Source organism: Lithobates pipiens, unplaced genomic scaffold (genome assembly GCF_037356315.1).
Source record: "Lithobates pipiens isolate NorthernLeopardFrog02 unplaced genomic scaffold, aLitPip1_a1.2 Scaffold_16, whole genome shotgun sequence".
Classification (NCBI taxonomy): Eukaryota; Metazoa; Chordata; class Amphibia; order Anura; family Ranidae; genus Lithobates; species Lithobates pipiens.
The window spans coordinates 81,761,312-81,782,271 of NW_027507748.1; the positions used below are offsets into that span (position 1 = coordinate 81,761,312).

A 20,960-nucleotide genomic window follows, 5' to 3' on the forward strand; every position below is an offset into this window, starting at 1 on the left:
TCCCCCATTAGGGAGACCCCCCCCCCCCCCTCTATTTGTCCTATTTACCATTATCATTGACAGTGAAAGTGAAAGAAAATCTTGGGTTGTACCGAGATAAGTAGTAGAGGGGAAATCTTCCAATTGGGGCACTAGTTCTTGTGACCTGGGGGTCCCCAAGGAAATATCCTAATTTGCAGGAATTTCCTCTCACTTCCGGTTTGGTTATGGGACAGGAAGTGAAGGTAAATGTCCACAATGGGACACAGAAAGTGAACAAAAAAACTTACAGGGGTTATAACCTTCCCTTACTCTACCCAAAATGAAAAGAAAAATTGTGCCTATAGTTCTACTTTAGATATTGATTTCACATTTTCACACCAGCAGAAAAGAAAAACACTATTAACAATGTTCCAGAGTACCAAATTCACCACAACAGAAAATTGTAGATAATAGGAACTAATATAAAAACTAACATCATCATTCCAAATTTGTATAACATTAAGACATATTATTTCAACTGGTTACACCATTAGTGACAATGCACTGTTGTAAAAAAAAATCCACACATTCCATGTGATGAAGGTGCCTAAATGGTCCATTTCTATTTTATATACTGTACTTCATAATCCTAATTACAGGCATAGTTTATCTTTACCAAAATAACTGCCTATTCAGGGTGTCTGTAGATAAAATCAAGCTGTGCAGCTTTGTCCAAGTTAAATAATGTCCCCTGCTATAGGTGTAGGCCATTTATGTACCTCGTGAAGCCTGAATGAAATAGTTCTAGGCCCTTGTACACACGGTCGGACATTCCGACAACAAAATCCGTCAGATTTTGCCTGACGGATTCTGTCCGAAAGTTGTGTTGTTTACACAGTTGTCGGAAAATCCAATCGTATGTAACGTGACAACGTTATTTCGTTACGACGGGACTACGTTCAGGCTAGTAGCCAATAGCTTTGGTCTAGGAATTTGATCTGAGCATGCGTGGCACTTTGTCCGATCGGAATTCTCTACACACAATCGGACAAAGTCCGATCGGATCATGTTGTCGGAAAGATTTATAGCCCAGCTCTAAAACTTTGTCCGTCGGATATTCCGACGGAAACAGTCCGATGGAGCCCACACACAGTCGGATTATCCGACAACATAGTCCGATCGGACATTTTCCGTCAGAATGTCCGACCGTGTGTACAAGGGCTTAGACATTACTAGAATAAGCCTATGTTATTGCTCACCTTGGTCATCACATGAGCGAGTTCTTTCTCTGATTTAAACCCACTCAAATGCTCTTTCTCCTCTCTGATGCAGTAGCTCTGAGCCCTGAGCCTAGAGGCGATTCAGTTCGCATTGTGCGCTATATAAGTATTTCATTCATTCATTCATTCACCTACAGAACCTGCAGATAACATATTTCAACACTGCTGGCTCCTCCTTGCTTCCCTGAACTTCCTTTTTCACAGGAATGTTACATTGGACAGTCTAGTCTACACTTAGTCTGTTAGCTTGGAGAAGAGAGGGGCTGAGCAGCTGGGGAGAGGCTTGCTATCCTAAACCCAGGGCTGGCGCTAGACTATTCTGTCCCCTAGGCAAGACCAACTATTTGCACCATACACCCCCCCGCCCCAAAAAGGCTAGGGTAGTATATAGACAGGCTAGGGTAGTATATGAACATGCTAGGGTAGTATATGAACAGGCTAGGATAGCATATTGACAGGCTAGGGTAGTATATAGACAGGTTAGAGTAGTATATAGACAGGCTAGAGTAGTATATGGACAGGCTAGAGTAGTATATGGACAGGCTAGGGTAGTATATAGACAGGCTAGAGTAGTATATAGACAGGCTAGAAGTTCAGCAGAAACTGTCAGGGTATGCTGGGAGTTCTGGTTCCACAACAGCTGTCAGGTTACTGACAGGTCCACTTTGCAGCTCATAGCTGGCCTCCAGCTTCCACTCACCACATCCCAGGCTTTGGCACTCAAGGTCCCCCAGGGACAGGTCTACCTCAACACATCTGTCTCCAGCAGGGACACCCTCATACGGGCCCTGAACATCAGTGTGATGTCCGTGTGCAGAGCAGAACCATGTCCTCCGGGAGTGAGGCATGACCATCAAAGTTTCCAGCCAGCTGCTGACCAGGAAGTGGAGAAGGGGGAGTGCGGGTCATCGGGGAGGCCAGGATGAACACCAGGGAGAGCAGCACTGTTTTGTGTGGGCTAGTGGGACACCTGGGGAATTTCCACTACAGAGACTTCCAGGACTCCTCAATCCAGGCTGAACAATGTGGCAACCCTGCCGGGGGGGGGGGGGGGCAATCACTGGAAAGATGCCCTGTGTCTGTGTCTCTCCCTTTTTTTATTTTACTAGTAATGGCGGCGATCTGGGATTTTTATCGTGACTGCAACATTATGGTGGACACATCGGACAATTTTGACACATCTTTGGGACAAATGGCGATCAGTGCTATAAAAATGCATTGATTACTGTAAAAATGTCATTAGCAGTGAAGGGGTTAACACTAGGGGGCGATTAAGGGGTTGTGTTCCCTGTTTGTGTTTCTAACTGAAGGGGGGATGGGACTGTGTAGGGGAAGAGATAGATCGCTGTTCATACTCTGTATGAACAGACGATCTGTCCCTTCTCCCCTCAGAGAACCGAAAACTGTGTGTTTACACCCACAGATCCCGGTCCTCTGTGTCTCAGCGGCGATCACGGGAGCCCGACGGTGATTGTGACCGCTGGGCACTCACATCTGCTCGGGGGTCATGCAGCTGGCGCGCACCCCTAGTGGCCAAAGGGCGAGGCAACATAACATAATGTCGCTTAGCCCAGCCGTGCTACTCTGCCGCATTACAACTGCGGTGGTTGGTTGGCAAGCAGTTAAAGATAAAGAAGCTGCATACTTCATTAAGTGATTAAATCAGCTGCTGAAGAGCCTAAAACTGAAGGGACATAAAATCATTTTAAAGTTATTAAAAAAGTCTTTTTACCTTAATGCATTTTCTTTACTAAGGTAAAATACCCTTTGAGTCCAGCTCACAGCCAAGTCTACCCTTATACTTACCTAAGACCGATCTCAATGTGCAGGAGAGCAGCAACTCTCTCGGTTCTCTCACTCCTCAAAGGCTCAGCGCCTACTGCTGTCAATCAGATCCAGTGAGGAGGGAGCGGGTGGTGGGGCCAAGCCACGCTCTGTGTGTCTATGGACACACACAGCTGGCTTGGAAGTAAGGTAACAAGAGTGACCCCGTAGCAAGTGACTTACTATGGTGGGCACTTTGGCGGGGGAGGGTGCAAAAGCACTGGCAGGGGACCCCAGAAGTGGAGAATTGAGGTTGCACAGAGCAGGTAAGTACTACAACATGCTGGTTTTAAAAAATAAAGGGTTCCCAATAATTTTAAGACACAAAAAAAGTATTTGAAAAAAGTCCAAATGAAAAAAAAAAAAAAACTTACCGAACATGAAAGCAAAAGAGCTCTGGAAAAGTTTCTTCTTTCAATTAATGAGATGAGTGTAATCTTAAACAAAAAAAAAAAATACATTTATAAATACATATATTCATTTATTTACATACATTACAAGATTTCTCACCATGCTGGAAAATCTCTACAACCAAGCTCCGAACTGACCAGACCACCATACATTAGCCGGTTGCCTTTGTATTACATTATTATTATTATTATAATAACTGCATGCAGGCAACAGCTTTGTTGATAGTGTTTAACATATCCTTTTATTTTCTATTTTACATACCTTAGGTTATATTTTTATCTACAGTACCATTTCTACAGCTAACAAATATGATTTACAAAGATAATTATTGTCCTGCCCTGGCACCATATATCAAATATGGCAAAAGAGTGCACAAAAAAATAAATAAATAAGTGGAATTACACTTGAAATAAAATGACTACAACTACTAACAACAATAATAATAATAATAATAATAATAATAATTTATATAACCTTTTTATTATAGTAATAATAATAATAATAATAATAATAATAGGTGGTGATTTTGCAACACTGAATTCTGTGGCAGAGATCTAGCATGATGTATATAGCCGGTTGAATTATTACTCAGCCCTGTAGATGTCACTGTTGCCCCTGCAGAGTGTAGCATTAGAAGATATTGTGATGGTACCAGGCTGCCTGTGTCTGGGCTGTCTGGACATGGCCTTTGAAGAGAAAATGTATTAGAAATCATGGCTTGCTTACTGTCTGGAACTTGGGGATTAGGTTAGGACTCTGGCCTCAATCACCCACTTGTCACTGATCCTCTATTTTGCTTCTATGGGAACTGACATTTCTTAAATACAAAAATAGTCCCTGCTACAGCTTGTAATAAAATTGTAAAGAATTCCCTAACTCTTCTTAAAGGGAATATGTAGTATTTTCCATCCGTTTTTTCTCTACATTACACATAGCTTGATGTAAATAATGTTATCAATGCGTGCTAATCTTTAATTTTTTAGTGAACTTATCCTTTAAAGCCCACTTAAAGGGCCGCTGGGAAGCAATGTGAAGGTGTTAAACTGCAAGTGGATCATGTCAAGATAGCAAGTCTCCATATTCTGGGGTATGTTTCTTGCCTAAAATGGCATTTTTGAGATGGAAGACATAGATCAGCAGTGCTGGTTGGACCTATGTGCATTATCCTACAAACCGCTCTGTACTAAGTCTTGACTAAAACTGCTTTTTAAATTTGCCACTACAGTGTAACCTAATCCAAAGCACTCACTTATCAAAGCGAGTTTCCCCATAGAAGTCAATAGAAATAAAGATAATTAGTTCCACATTGACTTCTATTGTATGCAGTACCACATTTGGCCAGAGGTGGGGGGGGCACCGGAGAGACTTGGAAATACTATGAGACCGCTCGGAGCCGCTCGGATGGACTTGGAAACCCTCAGAGTGGTTCAGAAACACTTGTGAACAGAGTATTTCTGAGTGTTTGATTATTTCTGAGTGCATCCGAACAGCTCCGAATGTCACCGGCGCCCCTTCACCTCTGGCCAAATGTGGTACTGTACACCGCAGAAGCTTGAATCTTGCTCGTTGTGCGAGGCACTCGCAAACTGAGTCAGGATATTTTTGTAAGTAATAGCTCGTATTGCGAACCGCTCGTAACCGCGTTACTCGCAATCAGAAGTATTACTGTATTAAAAAATTATGAAAAAAAAACACAGCTCATTAGTCTCTTAAATTGTAAGCTCTAATGAGCAGGGCCTTCTGATTCTTACTGTATTAAATTGTATTGTAACTGTACTGTCTGCACTCGTGTTGTAAAGCGCTGTGTAAACTGTTAACGATATATAAATCCTTTATATTAATAATAATACTTGTGAACATAAAACAAATGCATTTTCGAAAGAGATTGATGAGAATTGTTGCAATTACATTTTAGATACAACATTTGATCTTGTGGTGGGCCCTGTACATAGCCCAGGAGTCACTACCAGAGCATGAATCAGAGGCATCCCTGGAGAGCAATAGCCATGACTAATTAGCCTGTTTATCTTTAGCCTTATTGGTCATGCAATATGAACTAGAACAATGGTATACCTATTGTTATGTTACACAGGCCATGGATCACACATCTTTTTATCTGTTAATAAAAGACCTAACTTTTATTATTATTATACAGGATTTATATAGCACCACCAGTTTACGCAGCGCTTTACAACTTGAAGGTAGACAGTACAAATACAATACACTTTAACCTCCCTGGCGGTACGATTATTTCTGATTTTAGGTACTGAAAGCGGTACAATTATTTTGCATGGAAATTTGGCATTTTGTATTGTAAGCCTGCAATTCTTAGGAATAACTCTCTTAAATCTGTTCAAACCAGAGTCTAGTAGACATCCTGGGTATGATAACATTTATAATATAATTGTAATAAATAATAATACAAATTATTCAATAATGTAATCAAATCCAAAAACACTGAAATTTGCTCATTTGCAGAATTGTCGCTGTCATTAGATTTAGTGTTTGATGACGAATTTCCCCACAAATCGCTATCGTTCAATTCTGCAAGTGATTATAATTTATTATCGCTGTTTTCTAGTTGGTCTAAAATCACTTTTGACATAAAGGGACACTTTTTGGTTGCTATGGACAATCTCCAAATTCCAGGCAGAAAAAAACGGTATTTATAATATAAAACATGCAGAGCACTGCACAGACCACTAGGGACGAATGGGGTGTGTATTTTTTTATACAGTACTGTAATCTGTAAGATTACAGTACTGTATGTGTTTTGTGTATTTTTGCTTTTTTGAATTTGGCGCCGATCTTCGCTCCCGTGTGTCGTAACGTCACAGGGAACGGAGCTCGGCGGCACTCGGGCACTGTGTGAATCGAGCGGATGCAATCCCAAGTCTGGCTCGGGGTTACCGCTCGTGGTACTGAAATTGCAGCCCGAGCCAGACTCAGGATTACCGCTAGGGAGGTTAATGCAGTAGGAATCAGAGGGCCTAACTTCATTTTTTTTTTAGATCATTTTGGGTTGATTTACTAAATGCAGTTTACTTTGCAAGGATTTTTCTCTTGGCTTAGTGAATTAGGTGAAGCTCTGCTGACTTCCATCACCCAATTCCCTTGTAAAATGTTCAATACAGTAAAACAAAATACTTAGCCAAGCAGTCCAAAGTTCAGGATGGATAATAGCTAGCAGCCTTGCTGCCCTCCAGGATAGGGGTATCCTAGCAATCAAACAGGAAAACAGAAAAGAGAGAGTGCACCAGCCTCGTGCATTATCCTTTGATACATTTATTTAAAAAAAAAAAACATTATTAAAAACTACTCACAAAAGGTAAAAAGAAAATGACGCTTGTAACAATCTTTGACTTGAGACAGTCCATCCACTGATCGCAGTCTCCAGGTCCTGACAGAGGATGTGAACCGCTACTGGCTGAGGTGTATTGAAGGTTTACCTTCTTCCTCAGAGCCTTGAGGAAGGTGGTAAACCAACCAGTAGCAGTTTGCGCGTTCTCTCTTCAGGACCTGGAGACTGCGGTCAGTGGACTGACGGTCACAAGTCAAAGATTGTTACAAGCGTGATTTTCTTTCCACCTTTGTGAGTCGTTTTTAATAATATTTTTTCTTAATAAATGTATCAAGGGATAATGCACAAGGCTGTTGCACCCTCTCTTTAGGTCAATGCAGGTTGCCAACAAGTAGACAAGTGCTATAGATCTTTAGCTCTCAGGTAGGTGATAAGACAAAGCACCAGCCACTTCAAAGGTTGGAACATAAATATCCTTTTGTTCACAGGACACATACTGGCAACTCTAGAACAGTGGTTTTCAACTCTGTCCTTAAGTACCCCCAACATGCCATGTTTGCAGGTTTTCCTTTATCGTGCACAGATGATTTAAATCAGAGTCAATGGCTTGGTATTTTGGACAGATATTTTATATAAGAGAAATTCCAAAAACATGGCCTGTTGGGTGTACTTGAGAACAGGGTTGAAAACCACTGCTCTATAAGACATAGCAGGGATTCTACAAGCACCATTGGAAGTCCTAGAAGGGATTCTGGAAGTCCTGGCAGGGATTCTGAGAGCAGGAGTCCTGGCAGGGAGCCTCTCAGGAGCACTGTAACAGGAACACAGTGAATCCTGGGGGGAAAAAAACCTGCTTATATAGATCAGTACAATTCCTTAACAGGTTCAATACCTAATAGGATGAACAATGTCACCATCATGGTGGCAATTCTTTTATGTCCAAAACCACAGGAAACTTTTGGTTCCAGGTGACAATGAGACAAAGGTTTCTAGCTCCTGGCTTTTTATTTTTTATTTACAGCACTGACATTCTTTATAGCCTAAAAAGCCCCTTCCAAGAGGTTGGTAGCAGTTGGAAATCACAGGCTCTCCTGCTATCCCTGCCTTAAATGCAGCAAATACCAGTCCATCACTGAGTACTCTCAAGCACAGTTAACTGGCAACCTCAGTTCCAGGAAGTCTATCCAGACAATAATTGTTGTATTCCTTTCATCCTTAAAGTAGAAAACATTAAACAAGCAATTACTGCATCACTCATATTATCTAATTATAATTGGTAATCAAGTGGTTTACCGCTGCGGCATGAAAAAACAAGCCTTTCCCACTGGGATTTGAACCCATGACCCTGGTGTCACACAGATGTTTTATGCAGCACTAAAGCTCAAGTTTGCTGAACAGATTCTGAACTTGGAAAATGCAAATTAACTATAACTATGTTTCAGAATGAACATTATTTTTTATTAGTACTTTTGTAAATTTTTTGTACTTTACAGCTGTAATAAAAGAATCACTGGTATGAGGCAAATGCATGCACAGTATACTTCATTTACTTTAGATCAGACTTTTTCTGTCATGTCTTCCCACCCTACCCATTCACATCTGAACATCTTAAAAACTGGGAGAATGAAAGTTAAGCTGCTTCCAAAGGAGCTTATGACCGAAAGTTAAAAAGGCAATTTTTACATACTGTAACTATAAATATAATATAGTAGTTGCAGCAATATTATGGTGGCCATACACGGTGCTCTTAAACTGAATGTCCAATTTGACAAAACAATCAAAATGGACATCAACAGATGGAACCACAAATGGCATGGGCAAGCGATGCGATGCAATTCCATTGACCCCAGTCAATTAGATGTGGTGAAAAAAAATTGATCATACCTCTCTCTTCCCTATCTACTTGACATATTTGTTGGCTGTTTTACTGACAAAGTACATGCCTTTTCGGTCTTCTTCTATCTTTTGAAAACAATAAAAACAATGTAAAGTAAAAGAAAATATATATCTTTATAATTGATCATGTAGTTGTTGATTGATGCTGTTTTTTCTGGCCCTAAATGTGGATAGATCATAATTGATTCACAAGGGCATGAAAAACAATATTGATCTACTCTGTACGATAATTTTTTTTTCAGCCACAATTGATGAACTTTGGTTGATTGAAACCATCACTGTATGTTGCTCATCTCTAGGCCATACCAATTTTGTCTCACTTGTTTGTTTTGTCAAATCGGACATTGATTGTTCAAGTTTTATTGCACCATGTTGGGCCTCCATTATAAGTATATTGATTAAACCAGTATCTATACCTTTTAGGGTCCAGGCTCACATGTTCATAGGGGAACCATGTTTAAAAGTTAAGTTCTCCTTTAGGAACATGTTACACTGGTATTTAGGATGTACTTGTAACATGTTTCTAAGCACCCGCTTCCTATGCCCAGAGCTACCCCCATACCCCACCCCCTCCACCCCAACCCCTATGACAGCCTATAGGAGTTTTTATCCCCCACACTCGGTGTCAGATTTAAAATTGCTGTGGCTGTCTGGGGTTCCATGTCGTTCATTTACAGAAATCTACGAATAAATAGACTATAAGTCCTGTCTTCCACCACGGCAGATGGACTTGTAGTTTACAGCGTACTTGTAGTCCATTGGCACTTCCTCCACCTTTTTAACGGAAAGTCCGTACAGAGGTAGGGGCAGGGAGCTGAAAGAAGTGTCTCCAGGAGCCTGCATTGTACCCGTGATCTACTGATTGTGGGTGGGTGGGTGGATAAAAATAGTAAATACACATTTTTTTAAATATATGCAAAAATATGTGCATTTATTATTATTTTTTCTTAAAAGTGAACTCAGCCTTGAAAGTTATACTAAACAGAGAAGTGTTAATTGCCGTAATTCATGCACATAAATCATATATATCTGCATTGTATTTTCATTTTATTGTATTTTACAGCTTACAAATCTTTATTGAACATCAAATTTGTATTTTTGTGCATTAACCTCTTGCCGACCAGCCGCCACAGTTTTGCTGCGGCAGAATGGCATGGGTTACCTTACTTCGCTTTGCCTTTTGGCCACGAGGGGCTCGCGTGCCCCGCATTGTGTGCGCAGAGCTGATGCGAGTGCCCGGCGGGCGAGATGACAGCTGGGCTCCCGCAATCGCTCGGGACAGAACACACAGATCCAGGTTCTTTCAGGGGAGTAGAGACAGATGGTGTCTGAATATTGATCTCTCTCTCCTCCTAGGCAGTCCCATCCCCCTACAGTTAGAACACAGTGAGGGAACACAGTTAACCCCTTGATCGCCCCATAGTGTTAACTATGATCAGTGCTATATATCCCTGCCAGTGACATTTATACAGTAATCAGTGCATTTTTATAGCATTGATCCCTGCCAGTGACATTTATACAGTAATCAGTGCATTTTTATAGCACTGATTATTGTATAATTGTCAGTGGTCCCAACAATGTGCCAAAAGTCTTCCTGGATTAACTCTACCAGTGATTCATTGAAGGAAATTAGTACCTTCTAACCTTGTGGAGAGTTTCCTCCATTTCAACCCAGGCAATTGCGTCTTTAGCTGCCCTTGCAAAAAAGTCTCTATTGGGCAATCTTCAAAGCTTGTGGCCCCTTTAACGCTTTCTTCTCTTAGCAAGCTTTCCTATTTGGACGCCACCTACTGGCTCTGGTTGGAAGTGCTAGGCAATTCATGCACTATAGCTTGTCAAGCAATGACTTTCCACCACAAATGCAGCAACCATTAGGGCTGGTAGTCTGTGGTGTTTGTAAATGGGGAGAAAACTAAATGAGAGGTGGGATGATGACATTGATCAATGTTGCCTGTATGTCTGCGCTTGAACGGTGACTGTTCAGGCTAGTAGCCAATAGCTTTGGTCTCGTAATTTGATCTGAGCATGCGTGGCACTTTGTCCGATCAGAATTCACTATAAACGATCAGACAAAGTCCGATCAGATCATCTTGTCAGAAAATTTTATATCCAGCTCTCAAACTTTGTTGCTCGGACATTCCGATGGAAAAAGTCAGATGGAGCCCACACACGGTCGGATTATCCGAAACACGTTCCGATCGGACATTTTCCGTTGGAATTTCCGACCGTGTGTACAAGGGCTTAGAGTCTATGAACGGTACTCATTGGAAATCATGGTGTACGGCTTGTCATGCGACTTTGCAGTGACAAGTCGCACTAGTGGAAACTGAGCCCAACATAGTGATCCCAGACCAAGCATTGAAAAGGTCATAGGAAGAGCACAGGTGAATGCCATAAAAAGCACAATGATCCTAGAGCAACACCGAGAAGGAGATAGGGAAAAACATAGGTGAATGCCATAAAAAGGGAAAAATATACCTGCAAACAATGACCACATAAGCATCCAGCATGCATGAGTAGAGATCTCCACCATTTGTTGCCCAAAAATGCCATAAATCCATTTAGAACTCAAATTTGCCATTAGTGATAATATCTGTGCCTGTACATGTTCAGATCACCATCCTGGAAAAGCTCTAGACAGAAAACAGAGGGGCCACATCACTTCCTGCCTCTCATGCTCAGAGTGTACTTGCACTGCTGCAGCCATCTTGGGAATGGCAAACACCCATAACACAGAGAAAAGAAGTAAAAAGCATATGAAAAGCAAAAGGAAATGCTGTCACTTAAGTCAAAGCTTAAAAGTTTAAAGTTCTTTGAGAAGCCTGCACCATCAGAATGGGGCTCCAATCATATAGCTCATTTAGAGACTGTAGAGGAAGGACTTCCACCCAGGAGAGGTTGAAATATTTCCCCAGTCCACCAGAAGGGGGCTCAAACCATATAGGATCATTTAGAGACGGTACAGGAAGGACTTCCACCCAGGAGAGGCTGAACCTGGCTGGGGCAGCAATCGGTAAGGGATCTCTCACAATTTCATTCCTGATCAAGTGAGGAAAAAAAGAAGAATGCTGTGAGCAGGGTCTGTCTTTGATTTATAGTTAACCAGTCCTATCAGGTTGTGGGGAGTCACAACCCATATGTATGCTGCCATGATGCGCCAGGAATCTACTAAAAAATAAAAAAATTATAATTTTGTTTGGGTACAGCGTCGCACAACTGTGCATTTGTCAGTTAAAGCAACGCATTGCCATATCGCAAAACATGGCCTGGTCATTGAGCAGCCAAATCTTCTGGGGCTGAATTGGTTAATATGGTGTAGGCGGAGTCAAAGATTGATACTAGCTTTTATCTTGTTCAGATGGCATCTGCATCCAAGGCTCTTTTTTTTTACTTTACAGGTATTAGCAATTACATTTGATATATTTAATACTGATTTATATTAAAACTAAGCTTTTTTGTGAATTTCTTACTGAATGTAATTAATCAGCATACTATATCCTCCCCCCATAGCATTTAGCAATATATAGACATAGAGGAGGAGGAAGAGCTGTGTCATTTACCACTGTGTATATGCCCACATGTGTGCCTTTATAGTGATATGGGCTGCTCAGATAAGAAAAGGAACGAACTGAACAGCTTCAAAGGGAACTGAAACTGAATGTTCAGTAAATGACAACAGCTGGGCTATACAATCTCAGGCTGCAGTGGGGACAATCGGGTATATTTCACTCTACACAAAATTATTTGTGAATATGAACACTGTTATATAGCATGTAATGGGAGGCTTTCATAGTCTGGAGTTTAATGACACTTTAAATAGAACATGGGCTTACCCAAAAGGGCCACCAGAGTTTAATTGCAGACACTTTTAGTCTATGTTGTGCCTTTCTTTCAACCAGTGCTGTGCTCTAGTGGGTGAGCCTACTTGGCGCCCATCTGCATGTGACATCCCTCTAGTACCACTCCTCCATTACAGCTTACAAATCCTTATAAATTGCAGCTGCACCAGTTTTCTTTTTTTCAGGTGTTTTTACCTTTATTTTAATCTAGTAATCCTAGGATGACACAGCTTGGTCACTGCACTGTATCTATGGAGGAACATTGTTGACATCTTAGGCTGCTCTTCTGGTTTGGACTACAAACACTTCCCCTCTGTTCATTTTATTTACATAGGTTGGTTGTTTTTTTTTTAACTGGGAAAGATAAGCCCTGGAGCAGAAGGAACTTTAGTGGAGGGGACGCATGCCTGGGGGGATGCTGTTGTAAGATGCACCAGGAAATAGTAGGCAGGAAGGGGGAGGTATTGCTGTGGGTCTCAGGGCGGTCCCTCAGTCTTTTCTTAGAACGAGGCAAGGGCAGGGCTTACCATTCAGGCACAGCGTGCAAGAGGTAACATACAAGCTTAGTGCTATTGTGCTGTTACCTCTTAATGGAGAATTTAGACCACATCCTTGAGCAGCTCTGCTCTGCAGCCATGGCACACGGGCCGGAGTGGATTGAGCTGCTGCCCGGGGTCGGCGGAGGGTATGTCGGGCCCAGGGCCGGAACAAGGGGTGGGCAAGAGGGAAGGCTGCCCCTGGCGCAATGGTTTATTGCAAGGGTAGGGGGCACCCTGACCCCAACCCTAAGGGAAAGGGAGGTGCAGATATGCATCTTTGCCCTGGGCGCGGGATGACCTTGTACTAGCACTGGTCAGGCCAGTCACACCCCCCAATGCCTCATGTGCGGACATCACGGTCCTCCCCTTTTTCTTTCCCTTTATCTGCTCCTGTGTCTTTGTTGTTTGTGTCTCCCCCTCCTGCCCTCACCTCCTTTGGGGTTACGGGTAGGGATGGGCCAATAACGGGTAGGGATGGGTCAATAAACACCGGTTTTAATAACAGCTTATGGGGTAGGGGCATTGGGTGTGGGCAGTTTTCGGGTCAGGTGAGGTGTTGCTTCAGTAATTAATGGTGTCTTTATTAGCGGGCTGCAGGGATACGGTGAGCAGGGGAGTCGCAGGGGTGCCCATTGCTACCACGATAGATCAGCAGTCTCCTTCTGTAGCAACCGGGGTGGCTGGGGTTCCTCTGGCGGTGGTGGGGGCACCACAGGTGAGTGTAGGGGTGAGAGCCACCCCTCTTGCAGTGGCAGGAGCTTCTCAGGTGAGTTCGGGGGTGGGTGCTATTTCCCCAGAAGTGGTCGGAGCCTCCAAGGTGGGGGGCGCCAATGCAGGGTCGCTGAACACAGGTGGGTTTTGGCTGGTGGACACAGTTCGCTGCAAGGTCTATGTTTGTTTACGAGGGCCCCCTGGGTGCTCACTTAAAAGCAGAGGTGAGGGAGAAGATCCGGAAGGGTGACTATGTGGAGACCTTTTTCGCTGCTGCCGCTTGAGAAGTTTAATTTGGATAAGGTTAAGCCGGATGAGAGCAAAAAGGAAGAAGAGGAAAAACTGCATTATCTCCTTATCCCGCGCACGTTTGTGAATTGGATGCAAGCTTTTAACATTTTAGCTAGTCTTATCAGGAAGAAGACACCAGAAAATTGTTCGCCCCTATTCTGTTATCTCGATTCTATTAGTGAGGCCCAAAGGGTGTATGGGGGGGCATGGCTGCGCTACGATGAGCAGTTCTGGCAACGGAAGGCATGAGACCAACATTGCGATGGGATCACAAAGCCATTGTTTTGTGGATAAAGCTCATGACGCAAGCCAGGGTCGCACCGCAGCCCTTTCATGGGGGGTCGGGGGTGCCCAAGCCTCTTCACCATCGGCCAGTAAGGATGAGCCGAACACCCCCCCCCCCCCCCCCTGTTCGGTTCGCACCAGAACCTGCAAACAGACCTAAACTTCGTGTGAAATTTAGAACCCTATTAAAGTCCTGCGTTACATCAGAGGGGGGCGGGGTCACCCATACGTCACTGGGGAACCCCATGGCTTCCCTCATCAGCGTCAGAGGGGTCGGGGTCAGGTGACGGGTGGCCCCGCCCTCCTAATATAAGAAACTTCAGCGCTGGGATCCCCGCAGTGTCTCCGCAGTGGAGACAGAAGACGGATGCATGTATGGACAGCGCTGGACTGTGAGATCCCCTGTCGCTGGATCAGATCAGCCATCGCTGGACCCCGGAGAGATGATCATCCATTGCTGGATACAAGAGGAATTTTTCAAAAGTGTGTTTGTCTTATTTAACCATTTTTACACTTTCTTTGTGAAATGGTAGGGGTAATTTTGTACCCCCCTACCTTTTGAAACAGGGTGGGCCGGGATCTGGGGGTCCCCTTGTTAAAGGGGGCTTCCAGATTCTGATAAGCCCCCCGCCCGCAGACCCCCACAACCACCAGCCAGGGTTGTGGGGGTGAGGCCCTTGTCCACATCAACATGGGGACATGGTGCTTTGAGGGGTCACAGACCCCCAAAGCATCCTCCCAATGTTGAGGGCATGTGGCCAGGTACAGTTCAGGAGGGGGGCGCTCTCTCGCCCCCCCCTCTTTTCCTGCAGTGCTCAGATAAAGGGTCTGGTATGGATATTTAGGGGGACCCCCACACTTTTTTTGTTATCAATGAATGAATTGTCAGCTAATACAGAGACCACTCATTGAGTGGTCTCTGTATTACGGGAGCCAACAATGGAAAGTGATTTTAAAAGACTTTTTTTCCCTTGCAAAAAGGGCATTGTTCAAGCCGGAAAGGAAGACAGTTGGGTTTCCCCTGGGCGGAGGCCATGGTACAGTGGATAGGGATTCCAGGGATGCTGTGGTCTAGAGTATTGCCAGAAATCCAATGGTATGCTCGGATGTGCTCTTGTTACATGTTGGGGCAACAATGTTTGCCTCAGGGCCTCCAGGAAGCTTATCTGAGATGTTAAGTGGCATTTCCTCTGAATTAGGGTGGCCTTCCCGGACACAGTGAAAGTGTGGTCAGACATTATTGGGAGGGCGGCGAGGCGGGGGGCCCGGTCAGTGGAACGTGTTAACAAAGCCAGAATAAAGGTTAATAAGGCTGTGGCGAAGTTTGTAGTCCGCAATGGGGGGGCTGGTGGTGCGCCACTTGAGGGGTTATGGGGTAAATCTTTCCACAATGGGTATTGATATGTGGGTCCTGGGTCTCCAGGAAAGTCTCCAAAGGGCCTTACGGCTGTGGTGGGTCGCCCAGCTCTAAGGGATCAAGGGTGGGCATCTGTGGCAGGGGTCTCTGGTTCCTGAAGGTCGGAAGGGTGATGGTGTGTATATATTTATCTATATACATAGATAGATAGATAGCTAGATAGATAGATAGATAGATAGATATGAATATATGGTGTGGTACAGGTTGGGATCTTGGTATGGGTACCTTCCCTATCTGGTAATATGGACTATTGGTCATCGAGCTGAAGGTGTAAGAAGGTGGCAAGCATTTTTCACTGAACTGTATCGATCGCGGCTAGGGGCCAGAATGCTGTGGTGGTGGTGGTCAGACGATGAGATAGTGGTACCTTCTTTCAGGAACCTCAGACGTAGCAGTAAAATGTTTTTGGTTATAAATATGTGTTATATATATATTTTGAAATAAGAAAGTTATTTTTATACAATTTTGTTGTTTGAAATTAATAAAGGGGCATTGTTGGCCATTTAATCCAGACAGTGTTACGTGTTTCATTGGTAAATTAAGATTAAGTAAGGGGTTTGTAAATGGGGTTAAGGGTCAGGGCAGCTAACATATCAGCCTTACACTAGTCATGCTAAAACATTGTTTGTGATTTCAGTTCAGTTCCACAGAAAGTTACAAGGAAACTGTATTTGTTGCTGGATTAACAGGTAGAGGGCATAGCTAATTCATGCTGAATGGTGCAAAGGGACATGGTGAAATAAAGTCTACCTCTACCTTTAGTATACACTGTACAGAGTCCACAGTCCATGTAGCCACACCCATTACTGTTCTAGGAGTCTCAACCTCAAACACATAAACCTAAACAATCACTGAAAAAAGAATACAAAAGAGAAAGGGATTGATTTACTAAAGGCAAGTGTAGTTGCTCCAAAGCTTAGTAAATGGGGTAAAGCTTCACTCTGCAAAGAATATCCAATCACATGCAAGGACAATAAAGGAAAATAAAAAGAAAACAGCATTTTTGCTTGCATGTGATTGGATGGTGGAAGTCAGCAGAGATCCTACTCATTTACTAAGCTCTGGAGCAACTGCTCTTAGAGTCTTTAGTATCAACCCATAAGAGCTAGAAAATAAAAAAGGACTGGTGTCAGTGGAGTCCAGAAAGGTGCACTGGAGATCAGTGGGGGCAGGACAGTCCCGTAGAGGTCAGTAGGGACTACAGTGGAAGTTGGTGAGGGCTGGAAATGTACAGTAGTGGTCAATGGACTGGGAGAGGTATATTGGTGGTCATTGGTATTCAGTGGGACTGATAGGGTACACTGGTACTCATTGGGAGAGGGAGAGGTATTTTAGTGATCAGGGGGGCTCATGGGGTGCACTGGTGGTCAGTGGGCACTTACCTCATAGTAGTCTGTTTCCCATGCTGCTGTTCCCTTGCTCTGCCTAGTTTATGCACATATAATAGAAGCTGATCATGGTAAAGTGGCCCCGGGATCAAGTCTAGGACACAGCTTGGATCTGCAGAACACAGGGATTGCGTTTCCATTCTGGGACAGTTTGGGGAGCCCTAAGTGTTTTCTGGGGTTTTCTGTTTTTCTCCAGTGAGTCTCAATTCCCTGGTTATAGAGAAAAAGTTATTATTCTAGTTATGCTTAGATGGAATCTGTATTTCCTCTGCATGGGGACACAGGGAATTTAGTTAAAAAACATTTAAATATTTAATCTCAAAACTAAAAAAAATAAAAAATAAAAAAAAAAGAAGAAGAAAAAGCATAATCATGTGCTAAATTCGTGATTTTATATTTCCCTGGAATTCTCTAAAGGATACATGTTTATCAGCACATCACAGAGGTGAATTGAAGAGAAAAACAATCTGTCCTGGCCAATGTCCTTACTTCCTGTTCTAGAGTTTTTATTTGGCACTTTCACCGCTGTGGACTGTCAGGTTGGTTTGGAATCTCCTGAACGGTATGTGTTTGGCCACTATGAACACATTGCTCAAAGTCTTACCTCAGAAAACATTCTTGCCCCCTCTTGGAACTATTTTTGGAAAATATGTTTTTGCAAAGTTCCAAATATAGATTGAAAACAAACTCTTTGAAAAAGCCCTCAGTATCTGACACCACCCACCTTCTTCTAGCCTAGGTGTACATTTTGGAGTGTTTTTTTTTCCTCTACTCCCCTGGCTTTCTCCTTTATTTTCTCTCAATTACTCTTCACCTCTACGATCAATAGCCATGATATTTCTAAGGGTCAGAGATTGTACATTCATCGATCAGAAACAGCCTGACACAACTGAAGAGCAGACATAGCCAGACAGATCAATGACACCCGTGCCTAGCTCTGAAACATTAAGGTTTATTCCAAAGCAACAAACTGTAATGTGACCTGTATTTTTTCTCTAAATAAGATTGCAAGTACAAAAGAAATCTGGTATTCAACAATTCTTGTTTAAACGAAAAACACTAATCGAGAGATTTATATCCCACCCCACCTCAACTCCCTCAAGCACTGAACTTCTTAATAAATTCTTAATTATCATGCTATCACTTACCCTAACTGTAGGTCTTTTTTTATTTTATTTCATGATATAATAAGTGTCAACTCCTCTTCGGCAGTATCTGAGCAGCCTAAAGCTGAACTCCAGGCAAGCAGCTAAGCATGCTGTTGAAGTACACACAGAGGTTGCTTTACTTAAACTGGAGAGTGCAAAATCCTGTCCAGCTCTAAATAGAAACCAGCTTCCATCTTTTTTTTTGTGAAAACTTAAAGTGATTGTAAAGCCTTTTTTTAAAAAAATAAGAAACACATTATACTTACCTGCTCTGTGCAATGGTTGTGCACAGAGCAGCATGGATCCTCCTCTTCTCAGGTCCCCACTGGCACTCCTGGCCCCTTCCCGTTGCTGGGCGACCCCACCGCAAGCAGCTTGTAACTGGGGCATCCAAGCAAGTGCACTCCTGAGACACAGCTCTGTGTGTCCATTCCCACAAGGAGCCGTGCCCTGGCCCTGCTCCCTCCATCTCCCGATTGGCTCACTGGCTGTGATTGACAGCAATGGGAGCCAATGGCTCCCGCTGCTGCCAAAAGCCAATCAGGACTGTGAGTCCCCGGAGATCTAAGATTCTCGTGGACATCGCTGGATCGAGAGGGGGCTCAGGTAAATATTAGGGGCTGATGCACACAGAAGAATGGACAAGAAGACATGAAGGAGTCTATGGATTCCACTCTTTGATATGTCTACACACATTGTGGTTATATAGATTTGATACAGTACAGAATTTAGATCCATACTTTCATGTCCATTCTATTGGGTATTTGTTGACCTTTTCATTTAGTAGGGTGTCTATGTTATTTTAATCGTGTTGTAATAAAGACTTTATTTGTATAAACTGCTGCCTCATGTTATGCCTATAAAGTTTGCTTTGTTTTGATCGAGTTTTCAACCCATTCAATCCTTTCATATAATTATAGGATGTTGGCTTAGTGGGGGTCTCACCTTTCTACCTTCATGCATGGGATGCCTTTACAACCACTTTAATTGAACAAGCTGAATTTAGAAACTGATTGGCTACCATGCACAGCTGCACCAGATTATGTGAAATGCAAAAGCATTTGTAATACTATCCATCCACTATTATGATCCTTACACCTCTGCCAGAAAGCACGCCCAGAAAGGTGACGCCAGTCTCAATTAAAGTACATGTCTAGCAAAATCTTTTTCTAAATAGTTTTAAATAGAGACACGTTATAACTGCTGTTGGGTTTTTATTGCCCAAAATATAGAAAAGTCAGCACTCTGCAAAAACTCTGAGATTTATTGCGGTCATTTCAAAAATACAATGAAAAAGACATGTTACACTGTCACCGACATTTCGAAGCCTTGCCAGATCCCTTTCTCAAAGTGACAGACCAACACATGACACTAAAATCTTCAAATATATATATATATAGATATACACATTCAAAATGCTGTGAATGGATTTTGTCACTACTGGATATGCCTGAACTGGGTTCCAGGATTCAAGGGAGGATCTTGAAAGCAGTAGGTTGGTGGATATTTATTATTATATTCTGATTACCAGTCCATGGAACATTGGCAGAGGCATTGGGAGATGGAGACACAGTTGAAGTGAGTTTACTCGTTATGAATTTGTATATAGTTGAAGGTTTTAGTATCATATGTTGGTATGTTGATTTGACACCTTGAGAAAGATGTCTGGTGAGGCTCCAAAACATTGGTGAAAGCGGAGCATGTCTTTATCTCTTCCAATGGGTTCACCTGCTCCAGTGAAACTTTGTGCCACTTTTCCAGACTGTCCCTTTTAACTTTATGTTGTGTCTCTGCTACATTTAAGCCTCATACACACGATCGGATTTTCCGCAGACAAAACCTCAGACTTTTGTCCGAAGGCGTGTGCCTGGATTTTGTCTTACATACAAATGGCAAGGAATTGTTGGCCAACAAACATGAACATAGTGATTTACTATGTGTTTTTTCAGCTCTTTAGCACCACCCTTTGGGCTCCTGCTAATTTCATGTTAGTAGAAGTTTGGTGAGTGTTGATTCGCATGTTTCATTTTGCGATTTTCATTTAGGGCTTTCCAGTTTGCGCATTTAATTTAATGCTTTTCAGTTCGTTTCTGAACGGCCAACCAGACATGTTCCAGAATCAGAGGAGATAACGTGTTATTTATTATTGGCCTTGGAGTTATTGCTTTGACCCAAGTCCAGTCCAGGAACAGGAGGAGGAGGAGTTCTTGGACCAAAAATTGGTTGCTTTAATAATCGTGACCAATTATGTCATTTGCCTTTTCTCCAGGAGCTTCAGGAGAATAATCCAGATGTTTTTTGGAATTATCTCCAGATGATGGACCCCTGCTTTCACCAACTCTTGGCACTGACCCCTATATTAAGAAGCAGGACACATGCATGAGGCTTTTATTTTATTTTTTGGTTGAATAATAATGTTTTGATTTGTTATCTTCTATATTTGTGGATGCATAGAATGGACTTTTGGCAAGTTCTATTGGCAAGATAGCATGTCTAATTTTGTTTTCTTTTTTTAATGCACAATAGACATGTGCACACTGAAATATTTTGTTTCTGAATTTCGTATTCGTCCAAGTTTTTCGTTAAAAATTGCATTAGTCCGAAAATCCAAATGAATTAAGGTCGAATCTGTCATTGAAGGCTTATGGTGTCTGTCGAATGTTCAAAGA

The 20,960-nt window shown here is 42.7% G+C and overlaps 1 long non-coding RNA gene across 1 annotated transcript in view; it reads right to left on the bottom strand.

Annotated features, from left to right (window-relative positions):
* LOC143981884 (uncharacterized) overlaps positions 1–20,960 on the bottom strand; it is a 505,337-nt gene that overhangs the window by 56,670 nt on the left and 427,707 nt on the right. The window contains exon 7 of the long non-coding RNA XR_013274374.1: positions 3,440–3,502. This is a non-coding gene — a long non-coding RNA (uncharacterized LOC143981884). The remainder of the gene's footprint in view (positions 1–3,439; positions 3,503–20,960) is intronic.